At 43.4% G+C, this 21,614-nt stretch overlaps 1 protein-coding gene across 4 annotated transcripts in view; it reads left to right on the forward strand.

Moving 5' to 3' along the window:
* The window catches only part of pym1 (PYM homolog 1, exon junction complex associated factor), a 94,522-nt gene that overhangs the window by 33,229 nt on the left and 39,679 nt on the right, over window positions 1-21,614 (forward strand). For 3 of the 4 annotated variants that reach the window (XR_005941964.1, XR_005941963.1, XR_005941966.1), the window contains exons 3-4: window positions 17,776-17,868; window positions 20,217-20,344. The gene's annotated coding sequence lies outside the window, so the exon portion shown is untranslated. The remainder of the gene's footprint in view (window positions 1-17,775; window positions 17,869-20,216; window positions 20,345-21,614) is intronic. The other variant, XR_005941965.1, reaches the window with a different exon arrangement.

Genomic DNA, 21,614 nt, shown 5'->3' on the forward strand with positions numbered 1-21,614 from the left:
GATGTTAAAATATAATGTACATGCACACAGAATCATAGGTGTTGGAATATAATATAGAGGCAAACCAGGGTATCGTGGGTGTTGGCATATAATGCAGGGGCAGTGCAATAAAGTTTCATAAAAACAGATAGAAGCCCTGGTACCAATCCATATAGTGTGTTTACTTACTGAACCATCAGCAATCCACAACAACTTATACTTATACAGCATCTTTAACATTGTAAAATGTCACAATGCTCCTGTGAAGCACCTTATCAAAGACAAAATTTGACATCATACTATTTCTATAAAAATATTGATTGTCCGATTGGTTTCAGGCTGTTGTTCTCTCTAGTGTGCTGTGCATGTTGGAAATAACCTGTGACAATGGCACAGTGGATTAAAGCACTAAGGCAAGCTTTGCTGATGACTTGGTGAGTAGCTGAGGCACATAAAGCAGGAAAGTCCTAGTTATGATCTCTGCTCTGTGCTGAGTAGGTTGATCTCAGCCGATTAATGCTAGGACTGTTTCAAATGTCTTCAACACCCCTCAAAGCCATCAACTGGGGATCGTGCTCCAGCAGCCCTTGCTGGAATCATGTAGAAAAATGTCAGGTGGGAGAACAGTTTTAGGCTCCAGTGTGAAATGTGGTCCTTCGGTTAAGGGACTGGGAGTACTGCCTGTGAAGCATCACTATAAAAGGAATCAATTCTATCAGGACAGGAGTGGGTGAGAAAACTGACAAGAAAATTATGAATAATAGGTTTGCATGTACTCCTTGTCAACAAAACCTTACTTCCTGCTGTTATGTTTTTGCCACACATTACACATTCTTCAGTCCACATCTATAATGAGAACTGCCGATGTAAACGTGTCACACCCTCCTGCCTGTGGAGGCACTAGAGTACCTCCATTCTGTGTCTCCCAGCTCCTCAGGCAAAACTGCTAGATTCCAACCAACTCTACTCCTCTGTTTCCCAAATTTCTCTGTGTTTTCCTGCTTACCTAATAAATAATGTAAAATCAAGCTATCCTATCAAAATAAAGATAGAATGTACCTTTAAAAATGGGGCTTGAATTGTGGCTGCGGACCCTGATTCAATTATGCCTTCCCTCAAACGCTGCTTCATTTGAAGGTTATATTTAGTCTTGACTGCCTCTGTGCGATGGCATAGGAGCCTTTCTGCCTGATGGAGAGAAAATTATTTTCAAGCTACTCCCATACACCTCTTGGTAATTAAGCCAAATTAGCAATGGCACAGCCATGGATTTTCTCACATCTGTTGTTTCGCCCGGCAAGATCTGGCCCATCTTGTACCTGATCGCTGTCCAACAAACCCTGATCTCGAGAACAAATATATTTTAAAAGTCAGTGTTTATGCATATATAGCTTGATTAAAGGCCCGTGAATCTCACACTAGCACACACTGAAAATTAATAATTCTACATGACCAGTTTCTATATTATGGCTCCATATTTGCACAGTTATTTGTCTGACAGCACCTGACCCAAGTCCAATCATCTGTAGACCCATAGCTCAGGAGGAGCCACTGCGTCCAGGAAAAGTTGGGGATGGGGTGTGGGGATGATGGCAAGGTGGAATTGATAAAGCAGCTGTTTTTGTTTTAATATAAGGTTTCTGCCATGAAATGGAAATAGGTTGAGGATTAAAATCAGTGAGTACAAGGCAGAGAGAGAGCATCAGAAAGAAAGGCTTGTATTTATACAACGCCCTTCATGACTTCAGGATGTCCCAAAGTACTTCACAGCCAATGAAATCATGGAATTCTACAGCACAGAAAGAGGCCATTCGGCCCTTGGTGTCAGTGCCAGCTCTTTACCGTGACAAAATTATGCTACTTGGGCGAGCAGTAGAGAACGAGGATTTTAAATGAGAGCTGTGACAGGTGGAACAAGGTGAGATGTTCAAAGGATGAAAAAGTGCAAAAGGAGGAGGACAAATCTAAGGTGAGATTTTGTGATAAGAGCCGCACTGCCACAGCAACGCTCTGGATGAGGCAAGTGATGAAAGGTATAGCCAGGTAGGGAGGCATCACTTAGGGGGAAGGTGTTATCACCCCTCAGCCACATTTCTGACAAAACCATGATGTCAATGCAACCATCCAGAATAAGCTCATAGATGGCAAGAGTCCTATTCACAAGTTAATGGACGTTCTAGAGGGAAATGCGGAGAGAGGTGATGAGAACTGAGTCTACAGGGTCAGCACTGGGAGGGGTGGGTTGGACGGGGAGGAAATTGACAGGATTAGGCCCCAGTGGATGTACTGGACAGGAAGGTCAGTGAGAGCCTGGGATGGGGCAATTGCAGTTATTGCCCATAAGGAGGCAGCAAGGAGTGCCCTGATCAGCCCTTTGGAGGATGCCAAGATAGGCACAAAGGTAAGCTATAGACTTATCTAACAGGGAGTCAAACCTGGGACAGCAGAAAGAGATTAGGATGGTTGAGGAATATTGAAGGGTTGGGAAAGGGATTTGAAAGCGCAGAGTACCTGAGAGTGGTGAAACGAAAGGCATGACAACAGAAGGGAAGGGTCTAGGAGGGGGTAAGGTAAAAAGAAGTTGGAAAAAAAAGTGGTAGATAAAGAAGTGAAAATAAAACTAATAGGTTCAAATCCAGAGTGGCAGCCAGAATGCGCATATGAATGCACAGTTACATAGGCCTGGTTATGTAGCAATTATTAGGATACTGTACATATCTCCTGTAAGTAAACAGGGAATAGACAGGAGACGATAGAAAGGAGTCCAGAGTGAAAGTCAGAGGACCCATGCTGGGATAAAGTTGATGTAGGTAGGGTGAGTCATGGAGCATTGATGAATTCTTGTCTGAGTTTGGAGACAGGTGTGAGGGGTGAGTGAAGTCCAGAAGCTATTTGAAGGGTAGAGAATTGGAGGACGCACTGCACTGATGGAGGGATTACTCTGGGAATGAAGGTCCAGGAGATGTGCAGAATCGGTTGCAGGGCAGAGAGATGATGGTGAAGTTGGAGGCCACCTTAAGATTCAAATGCAGTAGAGTAATGTACTTCAGGCTAGATGAGTGAATCCCTGGCCAGGAACTAGAGTGTAGCTGAAGCTGAAAAACCAGTTGAACCAGTAGTCCAATCACAGGCTCAGCAGGGAACAACAGCAATGGGGATGGGCTATAAACTGATTTAAATTACCTTAAAATTTGAGCATCATATCAGAGACTGAATAGCTAAGACATATGGTGTAGTCCTACCTCTCAGGTTTTTCCCCATAATCCTGCAGGATATTTTTAAAAAGGTGCGAAACTCGTAAATGTTGATTTTCAGAGAGACTTGGGTGTCCTTGTACAAGGAACACAAAGTTAGCATTCAGGTGCAGCAAGCAATTAGGGAGGCAAATAGCATGTTGGTCTTTATTGCAAGGGGATTGGAGTACAGGAATAAAGAAGTCTTGCTACAGTTGGTGAAACCACATCTGAAAGACTGTGCATGGTTTTGGTCTTCATATTTAAGGAAGGGTATACTTGCATTGGGGACAGTAGCGAAGTTTCATTGGATTGGTCCCTGGGATGAGGGGGTTGTCCTATGATGAAAGGTTAAGTAAATTGGGTCAACACTTTCTGGAGTTTAGAACAATGAGAGGTGATCTCATTGAAACATACAAGATTCTGAAGGGGTTTGACAGGGTAGATACTGAGAGATTGTTTCCCCTGGCTGGGGAATCTGGATAAAGGGGTGATTATTTAGGACTGAAGTGAAGAGAAACTTCTTTACTCAAAGGGTTGTGAATATTTGGAACATTGTACCCTAGAGGGTTGTGGATCCTCAATCGTTGAATATATTTAAGATTGAGATAGACAGATTTTTGGTCTCTCAGGGAATCAAGGGATATGGGAAGGCGATGGCATAGTGGTATTGTCACTGGACTGGTATTCCAGAGACCCAGGGTAATGCTCTGGGGATCCAGGTTTGAATCCCACCACAGCAGATGGTGGAATTTGAATTCAATAAATATCTGGAATTAAAAGTCTGATGATGATCATGAAACCATTGTCGATTGTTGTAAAGACCCATATGGTTCACTAATGTCCTTAGGGAAGGAAATCTGCCATTCTTACCTGGTCTGACCTACATGTGACTCCAGACCCACAGCAATGTGGTTGACTCTTAAATGCCCTCTGAACAAGGACAATTAGGGATGGGTAATAAATGCTGGCCTAGCCAGCAACGCCCACATCCCTTAAATGAATAAAAAAAAGGTTTGTATGCCCCCTCTGACTTGTGTGCTTGCCTCTGTGAATGATGTATAAGTCATGAATCAAGTCCCTAAGTGGGATTGGAACCCACAACTTTTGTGAATCAGCAGCAAGAATGCTACCAACTGATCACAGTGAGATACAGCAGGTGATGTGAGTGTAGGAGTCTGAAGAGAGTGAGGGCTGAAATGGCTGAACCTCCCAGTAACTCATTTGCTTGCTATTAATAAACGGGGGGAAAAAAGCCCAGCTGTTTCTTGTGATTCAAGACATTAGCTTTGTTGGCTATGCAGCTCTCAAACAATCAGCTCTCTCGACTTGGAGCAGCCCATTTGGTTGCAGTGAGCGTGTCTAATTCTCGTGCGTGTGTGTGTTGCTGATCAGGAGACGGGAAGTAAAGTGCTGGGAGATTAACAATTTGACACATGACTCCCAGTTCAACCTCAGATAAAATGCTGCCTCTGACTGATAACATCTCACACAATTGCAAAAGAAATAGTGCTGTGGATTGTGACTTCTGATTATCCCGTCTCATTTTACAAACAATGTTTTAACAGCTCAGAAAAAGTGATATTTTCATCCCATGTTGGAGCTGGATTGCAACCCATGTCTCAGAGATAAAAGCCCACTGGTGCCTGCACTTCTATGGCTCTTCCATATTTTACAACAACAGCTTACATTTATATAGCACCTTTAACACAGTAAAACCAGCGACTCCATTTTAGAAAACAAACTTGTTCTTGAGTGTCTTTCTTAGCCATAGCTATTTAGGAGTGTGGATGGTGTCATCTAGTTAGCAATAGAGAAAAAAATCTTGTGTTTAGACAACTTGCCTTTATATAGCACCTTTAATGTAGTAAAACATCCCAAGGTGCTTCACAGGAGCACCATCAAATGATGTTTCACACTGAGCCACATAAGCAGATAATAGGACAGATGGCCAAAAATTTGGTTAAAGAGGTAGGTTTTAAAGAATGTCTTAAAGGAGACTAGAGAGGTGGAGAGTGTAGAGAGAGAATTCCAGAGGTTAGGGCCTAGGCAGCTGAAGCCACCTAGAAGTTAGCAATGTCACTTGTTATAAAATATAGAGTAAACAATGAAACTAGTGTCATTCATGACCTCAGGAAATGCAAGAACACTTCACAGCCAACTAATTACTTTCTGAAGTATAGTCAATGTTGTAATGTAAGAAACATGGCAGCCAAATGCCACACAACGAGTTCCCACAAACAGCAGTGAGACAAATGATCAGCTAATCTATTTTGCTAGTGTTGGTTGATGGCTAAATGTTGGCCAGGACACCAGGAAAAGAAGAAAAAATGATTGTGCTAAGTATTACACTAGCAACCAATTTAAGATTATCAGTCAGGCTCGCAATATGGCTCACTTACGGTGTGCTAGAAGTTACATATATTCACACACAGGGCCCTGTCCTTTGCAATTAGAAAGAACATATCCATAGGCATTGTGCCTTTTTCAACTAAAAAACGTTTGGGGGACAGCCATTCCCTGGTTCATTCCCCATGGCAATGCCTTGACCAATCAGAGTCAACCTGCCTGGTTTGAATTTAAACCAAAGATTGGCAGTTAACTGTTTCCTGGTGCATTCTCCATGGCAACGCCTCTGCCAATCCACTTGGCAACCAAGCAGCACCCTCTTTCCACACAGTATAAATTGTTGTTCCGTTGAGATTTGCTATTCCTGCAATTCTGTCCTGTTGAGTGCAAGATGAAAAGTTTCAACAGCATGTCTCTTTGCAGCAAGAAAAATCTAAGAATATACACCTGCTTGACTTTTTCCTCCTTTCCTTCTCCCTGCTGATGGTGCTGATACTTGCTGAGATAAATTTGCTAAAGGCATAGATTCTTGTTGAAGGTACTGACTCCGACTGGAGCTATTGACACTGGACGGAGGTGCTGACACTCACTGGAGGTGCTGACTCTGGTTAGAGGTACTAACTGGCTGGAGGTGCTGAGTTCCACTGGATGGACTGACTCTCGCTGGAGGTACTGGCTTGCTAAAGGTGCTGGTTATTTTTAGAGGCGCCGACTCTGGCTGGAGGCGCCGACTCACACTGGACATGCTGACTCTGGTTTGGAGATACTGACCCCGGCTGGAGGTGTAGGCTCCGGATGCAGGTGCAGGCTCCGGCTGGAGGTGCAGGCCCCGGCTGGAGATGCAGGCTCTGGCTGGAGATGCTGACTTTAACTGGAAGTGCTGGCTCTGGCCAAAGGTCCTGGCTCTGGCTCGAGGTACTGACTCTGGCAGGAGTTGCTGGTTCTCCCTGGCGGTGCTGGCTCTGGCTAGAGGTACTGACTCTGTTTGGAGGTGCTGGCTCTGGCTGGAGATGCTGACTTTAACTGGAGGCACTGAGTCTGGCTGGAGGCGCTGACTCTGGTTAGATCTACTTGCTCTCACTGGAGGTGCTGACTCAGGTTGGAGGCACTGACTATCTGGAGATGCTGACTGTAGCTGGAGGCGCTGGCTTTCTCTGGAGGCGCTGAATCTCGTTAGAGGGACTGACTAGCTGGAGGGACTGACTCTGGCTGGAGGTGCTGGTTTTCTGTGGGGGTCCTGACTCTGGCTGGAGGTGTTGACTCTGGCTGGAGGTGCTGACACTGTTATGATCCCAGCTGATGTTACTACTGGACAAGCCAAATCCCAGGCGGGAACCTGGCTTGATAGATCCTAACTTTTATTTTTTGTTTAGATACATGGAGAGTGGCTACTGAACAGACTCACAGAAGTCAGTTGATGAGCTTTTAACAAAAGAATAAAACATGCATTAAACAAGAAAAGATGAACTATATTACAATACTCCTTCACCCACAACTATACCTTTACAAATATATACAGATTTGTAAGGATAACACAAGTTACAAAAGCGATTTTATACCTAATTTTCACAGTAAGTAAATAGCCCTTGTAAACCAATAGGTGACCTGTGGTCAGACACACTATGAAACCAAGTGACAGATGCCACCCTAGACAGATGCAATGGAACTCTTCTCAACTGCCCCCAGATGTTTGTCACACCATGAGCCAACCGTCCTCACTGAGCTCCGTCTTTCACATGGGGGTTTCCATTCTCCATTCTTGATGAACTTGCTCTGGAATCTTCTCCTAAACCGATGCTTTCTCTCAGACGCCTTCCACAAGAGACCACATCCAGGGTTTCGAAATCTCCTTCCAATGTTCCTCTCCCCCGTACATTCAGGTTTTCTTTTACCCACAATCTCTCACTGACTTAGCCATCAACAGTACACCACTGCTTCACACGTCCATAGTAAAGAGTTATAGACCTTCAGCTGTCTCCTTGGATCTTCTGGTTTCTCACAAGTCTATATCACTTTAAATCTGCTTCCTGCAGCTTTCTCCCTTTAAGCTTGAAACTTGGAGCCTTCCTCTCTCCTCCTTACTTTCGCTTACACAGACCAGGACCTTTTCCAGGTTCCTGCCCTTGTCCTTTGACTAGACTGACCTCTTGAGACTTTTCCTTTCTGTCTCAGTCCTTGGCTTTGGGACCTTCCAGTTCTTTTGGGAAATCTACTCTTCCTGCAGTTCCCTCTCCCAGTATCCAGTCTCTCTGGAATCCTGGCTTCAACTTCAGTTTGGGACTTGCTATCTGCCCCTCTGCTGTCTAGTCTCTCTGGCAGCTGCTTCCAACTGAACTCAACCAGCTATTTTTTTTTTTAGTTTTGTGTGTGTGTGTGTGTGTGTGTGTGTGTGTGTGTGTGTGTGTGTGTGTGTGTGTGTGTGTGTGTGTGTGTGTGTGTCCTCCTTCTCGGGACCCGTGTTGCTAGGCAACAGCACAGTTTCTTTTCTACTCTTGTGTTTGTTTTACTCCCCTTGAAGAGTCATAAAACTCATTGGAAATGCAGGTATATAAACAGAGCTTTAGGCCTGCTGTCTCCAATCAAAAATGAAACCAGATCCCAGGTTTCACCTCTTAAGCCACAAATAGAAAAAATATAAATTGAACGTAAAGATATACCTTACTCTTAACATACCAAGTACACATAAACTTACTTAAACTATCTCTATTTCCTAACACCTAATCCCTTGAAAGAAAAAAAGCTAGCTTCACAACAATGAGGGTTTATTTACAATGGCCTTGCATCTGCCTCACACAAACTTAACATCACGAACCTCTAATAATAGCTTATTACATACTATGCAAATAAAACTTTCACCTCATTTCACAATTACACATCATATTGTATAATTACAAAATTGTACTTAAAGTCAATAAATGCAATAAGATTAGCAGAATTTGTACATCATAGTATTATCATAACTCAACCCTTGTGTTTCTTTTTCCTCTTGTTCCCAGTCTTTAACTCAGCAAAGGATGTTTCATATAAGCCCACAGCTCAATCATCCTTTTTGTTAGTTGTAGGCATTATTCCATCCCCAAGCCCATTTTCTGAACTGAACTGTAGTAAATTCTCATCTTGATTTAGCAAAGTCAAAATGGCATTTTTGTGAGTTAACATCTTATTTCTTCACTGGTCAAAATCTCTTTTTGCTGTTTCAAGGATGTTATTGAGATGCTTTTTGTGTTCGCACAAAAGGGTTTTGTATTCCTGCTTGTTTTGATCTTTGAACTTTTTATAATATTGTTTCTCCCAAACCTATTTTGAACAGGTCTTTGTCACTTCTCTTTGAGCAATGTCAATCATTTTTTCCCTGTAGAGTTTCATTCTTCATTCCACTCCTTTACAGGTTTTCGATAGTCTTTTGCAAGCTGTCCACTTGCCTGGATTCCAACTGCTGTATCTTGTGTATTAACACCAGCAAACACCTGTAAGTCAGTATCTCTGGTCATTGACCTGGAAGAGTCATTTTTTGATTTCAGTCCTTTTTGTTGACAATTATTGAGTTCCAAATCTGCAGGCACTTTAGTTGTTTTCACCTTTTCTGTTACTGAAGTTCATATTATCAGTAATGTTACTTGGATCAGTTCTTTGCTCAACTGGATCACAATTTGGCAAGAAATTTTTGTTCACAGGAACAACTTTGGAACTGTGATACTCCATGCCACATATCCACATATCTCCTGTTCAATTTTCTCCAGTTTGCTTCAAAGTTCAAAAATCTCATTACTCTTTTCACAATGCTGTTCTAACAATTCGCTAGTTTTGGCTTTTAATTCTGCATTCAACCAATTATTCTGATTTACCAACAATTCCTTTTCTTGTTCAAGGCCTTTTCCATGATATTTCATAGAGACTACTGATTCATCAAGTTTTAACTGAAGATTGACCTTTGTTAAATTTGCTTCTACAAGTTTATCATTTAGACATTTCAAGTCCTCAGTCAAGTGTTCTACTTTCTGTGACTGATTCTCAATTATTCTCATCAATTCTCTTCTTTCATTTGCAAACTCCTCTGTCATACATGAAAGTTGGTTTTCTACATTAATCAGATTTTCCTTCAATTGCTTGTTATCATCAATAAGCATCTCATTGTTGGCCACAGTAGTTTCCTGAAGTTGTTTAAAATTAACATGATCAATTGCCTGCTGGAATACATTACTGTCTCCACTAGTCAAATCATTACCCAGAATAAAATCTACCCCTACAATAGGTGATTTAGGAATAATTCCTACTGTAACAATTCTGTTTACAATGTGACTTTGTAAGTTGACTTTACACAAAGAAACAATTCCATAAATTCCAGTAATACCCTTTATTGATACTCTTTCCTTCATAAAACTATCTGGAACACAAATTGTATCATCAGCCACAATCAATGATTGATCCGCCCCAGTATTTTTCAACATTTTAATCTGTTTACTTACTTTGTTGGAGGAGTGAGGGAACAAAACATCCAGAACCTCTCTTAGTCTGACTTCCTTCACCAGTAATCAAAGAAGACTTTTCTGGACTATCCTGAACCATATTCCCTTTTCTCGTAGGTTCTGAAGGAACACCTTTCACCTGTACCACTGCTACAGTTTTAACAACCATTTCCTTTTCTGAAGCTACCTTTCCTGAGGATTCCTTAGGTGTTCCTACTACTGCAATATGCCTACCATTTAGTTTCCAGCAATCTGCCTGAACATGTCCCATCTTGTTACAATGAAAACACTTAAACCTTTGAATGTCACTGCCACCCTCAGCATCTTCCTTTCTTGTTTGAGGAGGAATTTCCTGAGAATTCCCAACTGTCCCTTCCCTTCCCTTCCCTGGTTACTTGCCTTCCTTTCACCTTCCCATATATTCTTCTTGGGTTTGTGGGGGTGACAGGAAAAGGGTTTAGATCTATGGACCAGCTCAGAATCGTCTGCCATCTCTGCTGCCTGTCTAGCCATTTTAACTTTCTGGTCTTCAACATGGGTTCTAACTACAGGAGGAAGTAAATCTTTAAATCCTTCCAAGATAGTTATTTCCCTAAGAGCTTCATACGTCATCTCTACCTTTAATGCCCACATCCAATGGTCAAAATTATTTTGCTTTACCTTCTCAAACTCAGTATAGCTCTGCCCAGGCTGTTTCTTTATATTCCGAAATTTCTGCCTGTATGCCTTAGGGACCAATTCATATGCACTAAGAATAGCCTTTTTTACTGCATCCTAATCCACTGATACCTCTTCTGAATGTGAAGCATAAACCCCATGAGCTCCACCCACCAACCTACTCTGTAAGAGAAACGTCCAGATTTCTTTTGGCCACTTCATTTGCTTAGCCACCTTTTCAAATGAAATAAAGAATGCCTCTATATCCCTTTCCTCAAACTTTGGGAAGGCTTGCACAAACTTAAACATCTCCCCACTAGGCTTTAGGTTGAAGGTCTTCTCATCATTAGAACTTTCCTTGGCATCTAAGGCCTCTTTTTTAAAGTCCAGCCTTTTAAACTGGTATTCTCTTTCTTGTTCCTTCTCTCTTTCCTTTGCCTCTCTTTCTTTATCCTTCTCCTTTGCCTGAAATTCCAGTTCCAGCTTCCTAAATGCTCTTTCTCTTTCCTTTTCTGCCCTTGCTCTTTCCTTTTCTTTACCTTTTGCCTCTAGCCTTTTCAATTCCAATTCTCTTCCTTTTTCTTTTGCCTACAATTCAAGTTTTTCATTTGCAACTGAATCTTAGCCAATTCAATTGACCCACCCCCTGGAGAAAGTGACCTCTCTGGTATCCCTTACAGTTTCAAATGCTGCGCTATTATCTCAACTATGTCTGCTTTCCTTGCCTCTGCAGGTAATTCTAACTCTAGCTTATCTGCCAATTCCATTAGCTTATTCTTGGTTAATTTCTGTAAACCAGTCAGGGTTACACTTTCCATCTGTAAAAAAGTCTTAGCAAACTCCAAAGCCATTTTGAATTCTAACCTGTACAATATACCTCACTGCAACTCCAATTCCAATGTCCAGTACCTCTGCATCTCCATGTACTTGTGTTTTTAAGGATCTACTGGTTCAAGGATTTCCAATCCCACAAGAGATCCCACCATAATGATAACCCCAGACCAATTATTATTCTGCGTCCAATCACCATCTGTCCGCTTTTCAAATCCTGGACGGGCCCCCAATTTATTTTACGACTGGGATGGGAGGGGTGTGTGAATTATCAAGCCCCACTATTCTGCAGGCCGTACCATTAATTTAAATGTTTAATTTTCTCACCAAAATGGCCAATTGTGTACCTATACCTCTAGTAGCCAGAAGAGAGACTCTGACTAGGCTTCTTTCAAAAACTCAATGATTAATTTATTTTAAAACAAAACTTATTTTAACAAGTTGCAAGAACTGATTGACACACAATTGTAATCAGAAGTATAACTAACTATCTCTTCCTAAATAATTCCCTCAGCACACACACACATGCACACAGACAAACAAAGAATAAACAAATGGGCTTTGGAGGATGGGCATTATAAAATAAAGGATAAAGTCCACAGGCTCTCGATGCTGTCGATCTGGAGTTCTCTCGTGTGTTGGTCCCAGTAGATGGCTGGAAGTTCCAACTTCCCAACTAGTCCAAAGTTGCAGGGACAAGTGCAGACTAGTTACACTCAGATGAGAGTTCTCTGGCCACAGGTTGATAGCCGCACATAATTTTAGGCAAGGTAGAGAGAAGGAGCCTTCTTTCCTCAGCTTGTCCTCCAACAAAACTGCCTTCCAAAACAAGCAGGTTCACAACTTAAGTTTTATTCCCTCCCATGTGATTCCCAGCAAATTATCAACCTTCCTTCAGATTTTTTTTCCATCATTAAAATGAGTGCAGTTTAAACAAACCACCAGATCTTCCTCAAGTACCATATAGGTCAATTGATTTCTTGGAAGAGGCCTACTTGTTTACACTTCCAAGGTGAACTTATGACCTGTTTTTAAAAAATCCCAGGTTAACATCCAAATGTCTAGATCATGCCAGGTCCTTCCATTTTGTAAAAGAAAAATTCAGTCTTGAGAGATATGATTCTAACAACACTGACTTGAGGTACTGGCTCTAGCTGGAGGTACTAGCATTGGTTGGAGGTGCTGACTCTGGCTGGAGGTGCTGACTCTGGCTGGAGGTGCTGGCTCTGGTTGGAGGTGCTAGCATTGGTTGGAGGTGCTGACTCTGGCTGGAGGTGCTGACTCTGGCTGGAGGTGCTGGCTCTGGTTGGAGGTGCTGGCTCTGGTTGGAGGTGCTGACTCTGGTTGGAGGTGCTGACTCTGGCTGGAGGTGCTGACTCCGGCTGGAGGTGCTGACTCCGACTGGAGGTGCTGACTCTGGTTGGAGATGCTGACTCTGGTTGGAGGTGCTGACTCCGGCTGGAGGTGCTGGCTCCGACTGGAGGTGCTGACTCCGGCTGGAGGTGCTGACTCCGGCTGGAGGTGCTGACTCCGACTGGAGGTGCTGACTCTGGTTGGAGGTGCTGACTCCGGCTGGAGGTGCTGACTCCGACTGGAGGTGCTGACTCCGACTGGAGGTGCTGACTCCAGCTGGAGATGCTGACTCTCGCTGGAGGTGCTGGTTCTCGCTGGAGGTGCTGACTCTGGCTGTAGCTGCTGATTTTCTCTGGAGGCACTGACTCTGGCCGGAGGTACTGAATCGACTGGATGTACTGATCGGCTGGCATATGCTGACTTTCAGTGGAGGCACTAACTCCAGCTGGAGCTGCTGACTCTCAATGGAGGTGTTGGCTCTGGCTGGAGGTACTGATTTTGGCTGGTAGTACCAACTCTCACTGTAGGTGCTGACTCTGGCTGGAGGTGTTGGCCCTGGTTGGAGGTGTTGGCCCTGGCTGAAGGTGTTGGCCCTGGCTGAAGGTGTTGGCCCTGGCTGGAGATGCTGACCCTGGCTGGAGATGCTGACTTTGGCTGGAGGTGCTGACTCTCGCTGGAGATGCTGACTCTGGCTGGAAGTGCTGACTCTGGCTGGAGGTGTTGGCCCTGGCTGGAGATGCTGACTCTGGCTGGAGGCACTGACTCTCTGGACCTGCTGTCTCTCACTGGACGTGCTGACTCTGGTTGAAGTTACTGACTCCGGCTGCAGGTGTTGGTTCTTTCCAGAAGTGCTGCTTAGTTCTCAGGGTACTGACTCTGGCTGGAGGCATTGACTGGCTTCAGGTGCTGGCTCCCTCTGGAGGTGCTGACTCTGGCTCTAGGTACTGAGTCTGGCTGGAGTTGCTGGTTCTCTCTGGAGGTGCTTAGTCTTGCAGAAGCTGCTGGTTCTAGTTTGAGTACACTTGCATATATTTTAGGTGTCCTCTGGTGCCTCACCTAAGTAACAAATCTTGTCCCTAGCTGACTGGCATCAGCGGGTCTCTAGGTGGTAATCAGTGGGGATGGGCCTTTTGGATATTATTCACCCCTTGTTGATCCAGAGCACTGGGGTCAGCTGTAGACAGCCATACCCTACTCTAGCTGCGATCAGTTCATTAGTGGAGTTCAGGGATCGAGATTTGGATCTTACTGGTCCATCTACTTTATACTGCACCACATAGTGCATTCACCTACTGTCATTAAAACAACAGAGATTTAAAAATAGAAAGTAAGCAATAAAGCACCAAGTGGAATGGAATTGTGACAGGGTTCATCCATAATTCCATTAAAAATGTGCAAAGGTGCCAACCTGACAGCTGCAGTCTCATGGGATGCCCTGCTGTGGTCCTGCTTAAGCTTTCAAGTATCAATATCCTGAGCCACTTGCAAAAATATAGTTTGCTTCTCTTTTTCTCCTTCTACAAAAATGCTTAACTGCGGAAATCAAGTGAGCCAGAACCCCATCAGCATGGTGAAGTAATAGAACAGCTCTACAATTCATCACAGGTATTGAGGTTAATGTGTACCGCTGACAGTTTCTACAAGAGATCGATATTACCACCCCACCACCAACCTCCCATCTTCCCAAACTGGAGACGTTTCCTAAAGCCTCTTGGGTCCTGGCCAGTGGCTCCCAGTCACCTGATACTGTGCTCCCACCTGCTGTCCTGCTTCAAAGACTGGAATGAGGATTTCCCATCAGAGTTCTCCCTGCCGGTATCCTTGAGTCTCATTCTTTTCAGTCAGTTTTCACAGTTTTTAATCATTTTTTTGTACCATGGTATAAAAAAGGAGATAGGGATAGACCGAGTAATTCTAGGCCAGTCAGTCTAACTTCGATGAAGGGGAAATTATTCTGAAGGGCCAGGATAAATCTTCAGTTAGAAAGACATGGGTTAATCAAAGACAGCCAGGATGGATTTGTTAAGGGAAGGTCATGTCTGACTAACATGATTGGATTTTTTGAGGAGGTAACAAGGACGGTCAATGAGGATAGTGAATTTGATATAGTTGATATGGATTTTAGCAAGAGTTTTGATAAGGTCCCTCATGGCAGACTGGCCATGAAAGTAAAAGCCCATGGGATCCAAGGCAAAGTGGCAAGTATCCAAAATTGACTCTGAGGCAGAGGGAAATGGTTGATGGGTGTTTGTGTGACTGGAAGGCTGTTTCCAGTGGGGAACCACAGGGCTCAATATGAGGCCCTTTGCTTTTTGTGATATAGATCAATAATTTGGACTTGAATGATTAAGAAGTTTACAGACCATACAAAATAAATGGCTGTGTGGTTGATAGTGAGGAAGAAAGCTGTAGAAATCAATGGACTAGTCAGGTGGGTGGAACAGTGGTAAATGGAGCTCAATCCGGAGAAGTACAAGGCAATGCATTTGGGGAAGGTGAACAAGGCAAGAGATGATAGGATACTGAGAAATGTCAAAGAACAAAGGGACCGTGGAGCATCAGGGCTGGGAGGTTATGCTGGAACAGTTTAAAACACTAGTTAGGCTAAAGTTGAAGTACTAGGTGCAGTTCTGGTCACTGCTGTATAGGAAAGATGTGATTGCACCAGAGAGAGCGTAGAGAGGAGATTTACAAGGATGCTGCCTGGACTGGAGAATTTTAGTTATGAGGAAAGATTGGATAAGCTAGAGTTGCTTTCTTTGGGAGAGTGGAGGCTGAGGGGCAATCTAATTGAAGTCTGTAAAATTATGAGGGATCAAGATAGAGGAAGGACCTATTCTCCTTGGTTGAGAGGTCCATAACCAGGAGGCATAGATTTAGGGTAGGAGGCTTAGAGGGGATTCAAGGGAATTTTTTTCACCTAGAGGGTGGTGGGGATCTGGAACACACTATCTGAAAGAATGGTAGAGGCAGAAACCCTCACAACATTTATAAAGCACTTGGATAAGTACCTGAAGCATAACCTACAAGGCTACAGGCCAAGAGTTGGAAAGTGGGATTAGGCTGGATGGCTACTTGTCAGCCAACATGGACACAATGGGCTGAATAACCTCCTTATGTGCTGTAAATTTCTATGATTTTATGACATGAAGTAACCAGCAGCTTAGAAGGGTCCAGGTAAAAAGCTGTATGATTACAGAAGTGTCCCTTTAATTGAGTGCAAGACTCTGGAGGGCACTAGAAGATGAGTCAGACATACTCGTCCTCTGCATCGCTGACAGCCTGCTCAATAAGTGCTTATAAGGGATGAGAACAGAATTAGCCAAGAAGCTCCTGAAAGCTTGCTGAAATGCAAGAAAGCTTTGTGTCGACAGTTGCTTTGCTGTTCGGTGTGAGGGTCTCTGTGCATCGTTGGATGCTCTCCACTCTGCTACTGCACTCTCTGTCTGCTGCCATATTCCAGGAGTCAAAGGAGCAAGAGGCGATGGTATAAGTTTGCTTGATTTTCCTGTTGTTTAGATAGCCCCTCTGCAGTTTTTCCCGATTTCCCCTTCTCACTCAGGGCCATTTGCTCATTCATATCCTTTCTCCACACTCCCCAATCTTGATTATTTTGAGTTTGCTTTGTTCAGATGGTGCAGTTTCTGTGTGATGAGGAACAATGAGTGAGATTCTGAAGGATGCTGGTAGGAACAATTCTGATTGGGAATCATAATTCCAGTCATTGAGAATGATTGTTTCCCAGGAAGGTCCCAAGTTCCACTTATAGCCATGCTGAGCTAGTTGGGGCAGCAAGCAGGGGGTCTACAAATGGTCTTTGAACTAAAAAGAGAAGTCAACAAGATTCTTGCCTCCTGCTGCAAAGAGTGCAAGTGTGATTGAGGACAAGATCAGATGTACCTGTAATGACCCCTGTGGTTGAATAGTTTGCCAACACTCACTGGCCATTGTTGTACATGGAGGATGGTCACTGGGGAAGGCACCAAAGGACAACTGACAATTGTAGGACTGCACCTGAGATGAGATGGGCATGAAATCTTTTCTTACAGACAAGAAGGACTGAACTATGACCTTCAATCATTTCCTAACATGTTTTCCACAAGGGCTAAATGTGTCTTTTAACAATTAAATTGCCAAAAATGTTGAGCAGCAAAACCTCTCCAATGTTTTGTGTTGCTGTGGTTTTGTGAGTAACCTCACTTGCTTTAAATCATTGACTAAAACCTAAGCGGTTGTCGACAAATAAAGTGTCAAATTGAAACTTTCCTCTGACTTCTGCTGAGCTGGGCCCTGAATTGCTGAGGTAATGACAATTCTTAAATCCTTCTCATGTGAAGCACGATGGTTCAGAGGCTTGAATGACAGCGTGGGGTGGGAAAAAAACAATGACACTGACCCATGCAGCTGAGTTCCCTATCTTGGACATACTGCTCTGGGTGGACAGCAAAGAGGATAGGACAACTGGGCAACTTTTTCACATCTCCTCGCGTTTCAGAGAGACTTTGACAGAAGACTGGAGCAGGCTGCCCACACTATAACCAAGGGAGGGCTTGGGGTTGAGAGAGAATTTGAAGGAGTGTATTTTAATTTGTTTCTCCCTGACAATTTGCATCCCTCCTCTCCTGACTCTTCATGGGGTACAGTTGCGTGAGTGCCTTCATGACAGGAGGCAGGGAAAAGCAGGGGGGGCAGGGTGTGGTGATTGGAAGGAAAGAAAAGGGGGACAAAGCAGAATGACTTTGAAATCAGCCAATATTAGCCCCTGATGGTGTTACCAGAGAGTTGCAGGTGAAACATCAGGCCTGATTTTAACCCTGTGCAATTGGATGGGTTTTGCATGGGTTAAAATCAGGCCCTCAGTAAAGTCCATACTTTGGTGATTAAACTGTTGAAATTTTTCACTGCAGAATTATCTGGTGACATACGGCTATATGGACAAACCAATTGAGATGTCAGATAAACCAATGGAGCAAGCGGAAGGAGTTCATCGAAGCACTCAGGTTGGTTTTCAATCTGATCGCTTTTCCAGCTTCCTCTTTCTAAGTGCTGTCCTGGTGGTTGTTTTCTATACAAATTCCCATATTTGGCTCCAAGTTCAGCTGGCTCTATAAACCTGGTGGAAGCAAGCCAACTGTGTGTGGATCAAATTATACAGGAAAACCAAAAGCAATTATATAAATATTTAGAGGAGCTTTTTCTTTGTGCTCAGAGGTCCCAGATGCACCCGCAGCAGGGCCAGACTACCTGACCTGCAGAGAGAAGCCTCTTCAAGGAGTTAGCACTGACAGCAGCGGGTATCAAATCGAAGCCCAAATCTGTCTTCACCTAAATCCAGACCCCCCCCCACAACAAGTCACAAGCTAGCGATTAGGAACAGGAACCCTGGCATCTTTTTTCCATCCTAGACCAAGAACACTGGTCAATTGTAGGCTTTCCGATCATAGGGTGCTTCACATTCCTGAGATGCAGAAGCCCCTGGCAAACAGCATGGCAGTACTGCCAATTTTGTCAGTGTTTTATAGCTATCAGAAATGATTGAGTTTTGTTGCTTATTGTTAATTCTTGATTACTGAGATTACTGTAGATTTTGGGCCATTCATTAAAACGAATGACCAGAGTTTTTTTTTTGTCATGGCTCTACTCAACAAAAACTGTGTGCCCTAAGTAATGCTTTAAATATCCATACTGCTTATCCAGTAGCATATTTTAATTTCAGGCCTTTTTGCCATACCAGAGTGCCATTGACTGCAGATGCATGGCTCTTGTGCTGCCAACGGAGCTCCTGAACATAAAGGACTCTGTCGAACAAACAGATCAATTTCTCAACAACTTGGCTGTTTGTGCGAAGTTGCTGGTGCGGACGGAATATTGCAGCCACCTACATAACAATGGTCACTTTGCTTAAGGCATATGTGACATACTTTGGAGATGTGGTGGAGAGAAAATTATGGGGTGTTCCTGTGTGGTACTCCCAGCAGGCACAAAACTGAAGCAGAAAATGCCCCTTTTTGTAAAGGCAAGTGGTGTTGCAATATTAGAGGAGAACAAGGCAGGCATTAGAAGATATCAGAGCTATATTCAAGATTCAGTGAGACTGCCATCTGCAGGTGACTCCTGGCTAGCTAGCATTGTGTCATTTTGTTACAGCAATCATGTTGTTGAACAGATTCCAAAGCACAATCAATTGCCTATTTTTAACAAAAATAAATCTTGCTTTGAAGGTTCATTTTATCTACGTATAATGCTCCTTAGTCTGAGATCTCTGAGGTGATACCAGTTCCTGAATTCTTAAGGAGGAAATTCTCAATCACGTTCGCATGAGGCTGCACGATAAGGCTGATAACTTTTAACTCTCGACTTCATTGTTGAAACTCCAGCTGTAACACATGCAAACAATTACTGGGCTTCAGACCTTTAATATTTCTGCCTCCCCACTACTGAGTAACTGTCAGATGCTTCGTTTGGCAGTTATTGTAAAATATTGTTCACATTCGTTATTGGGAACTGATCTGTTATGGCAAATTATATGGAGTTCCTGTTGTTTCAGGAGCGTAACCATGAAAGGGCTGAACGAGGTTTTCAACCAGTTTATTCAGCATGGAGGGATGAAGGGCTGGTTCCACTCATTATCCTCACTACTCTATAGAGTAACATGCATGTGTAGACTTGAACATGGATAAAATGTATTTTTGCCAGTGGTGTGGTGATATGCAATAGCAAATTAGTAGCCTGTTTTACACCATGCTTGGATTTCCTTCCCCATGACTTTAATGCAGAACAAAATCGAACAGGGTGCAAATTGAGTTGCAAATTCACAATGGCCCATTTCCACACTGTTGGAAAACACTAATTTCACTCCCACTGTCTACAAAATATGCAAGTATTTGTGCAAGTATGCAGATATGCAACCATATATCTAAGAGCAGAAAAGTCAACCAGGCATCCTTCTCCACATTGCTTTCTCATAAACCCTGCTGATAGTGTGCCAGTGTGTATGTCAGGATCAGACTGGGTTTGAAAATGATGCCTCCTGCAGTTGAATAGCCTGCTGGGAATCACTACTTTGGCTTACACATGGTGAAAGCCTATCAGAGAGGGGGTAAAGATGCCTGTAAGACAGCAGGAGCATTGGAGGCGGGGGGGGTGGGGGGGTGCGGGGGGCGGAATAAAAGGAAATCAGTTACTTAGCAAACTGAAATGAGCTTCATCCGATGTTCCAGTAGAGTTAGAGATCAGCCAAAATGTACTGCTTTGGATTCTTTTTCCCCTTTTTTCTGTCCTTTCTCTCTTTCTTCCTTACATTCTCCTGTGCCATCTTCATTCTCATATTCCCTTTCTATGTCTCCAGGTCCTTGCAGGCGATGTTCGGCCTCCCTGTCACTAGAGTTTTGGACAGAAACACACTGGAAATAATGAGGCTGCCCAGAAGAGTGAAGGATACTGTTAATCATAGGATTCTAAAGTTTTCCATTTTAGGTAAATCTGTTCTTTTCCAGTGCTCTTATTGCTGTGATCCCAAAGCACATGTTTTTCTGTATTCATTCTTGGGATGTGAGCTTCGCTGACCGGGCCAGCATTTATTGCCCATCCCTAATTGCCCTTGAGAAGGTGGTGGTGAGATGCCTTCTTGAACCGCTGCAGTCCATGTGGTGTAGGTACACCCACAGTGCTGTTAGGAAGGGAGTTCCAGGATTATGACCCAGTGACAGTGAAGGAACGGCAATATATTTCCATGTCAGGATGTGAGTGACTTAGAGGGGAACTTCCAGGCACTGGTGTTCCCATCTACCTGCTGCCCTTGTCCTTCTAGATGGTGGTGGTCGTGGGTTTGGAAGATGCTGTTGAAGGGGCCTTGGTGAATTGTTGTCCATATTCTAGTATTCACATGTGGATCTTTGGAAGTGCTCAGTTTCCCAACTGTCACTGGACTCCCAAAGTAATTCATTGCTTGAAATGCTTTGAGATTTTGAGATGTCGTGTTCTGATAATGTGAAATGTAAATGCAAATGTTAGTTCCTCAGAAGTGAGGTGTTAATGAAGAAATTGGAGCCTCTTCCTGTCGTTTGCCTGTCACATAACTCCTCACACGCTGCTGCAAAAACTGTTAACTATATCCCATTCAAAGTCAACATTTGAAATATGATTTTAAAATTTTGTAAATCTAAATCAGGCTCTTCTTGACTATTTTATCTTCAAGTTCTTTTTTCTTGAATGAAATATAAAACATATTTTTAATATTGACTCGCAAAAAAGTTGAGAGATTCCTTGCTATTGTCTTACCAAATCTGGCCTCTTTTGTTTCTTTCAACATACAGCTTCCTTCAGAAGGACCAGATTTGTCTAATGCCTGTGACTGCAACCATCATTTTTTGGGAGTTCTTCACAGCTGTCATGTCATTCTTTCAGCATGTCTCTGTCCCAGCCTTCAGTACACTATCTTATCTTTTAGCACTTCATTGCTGGTGTCTGTGTCCTTGTCTTGCTCTTGCATCCCTCAGTCCCTAGCTTTCAGACTGTCTCTCTCTCTTCCCTACCCTCCTTTACCTCAATCACTCCGCTTGCAGCAACTCCAACCCACTCTTGTGCCTCTCTCTCACTCTCCTTATCTGACTCTCTATCTCTTTCTCAATGTATAGCTCACCCCCTTCTTTTCCTGGGGGTCATCACTCAGTCCCTCCTTCTGCACCACCTCACTTTCACTCTTAATGTTTCTATCTCTTTCTCTTTTTCCTTTTCTCTCTCTCTT

This window comes from Carcharodon carcharias, chromosome X (genome assembly GCF_017639515.1).
Source record: "Carcharodon carcharias isolate sCarCar2 chromosome X, sCarCar2.pri, whole genome shotgun sequence".
Taxonomy (NCBI): domain Eukaryota; kingdom Metazoa; phylum Chordata; class Chondrichthyes; order Lamniformes; family Lamnidae; genus Carcharodon; species Carcharodon carcharias.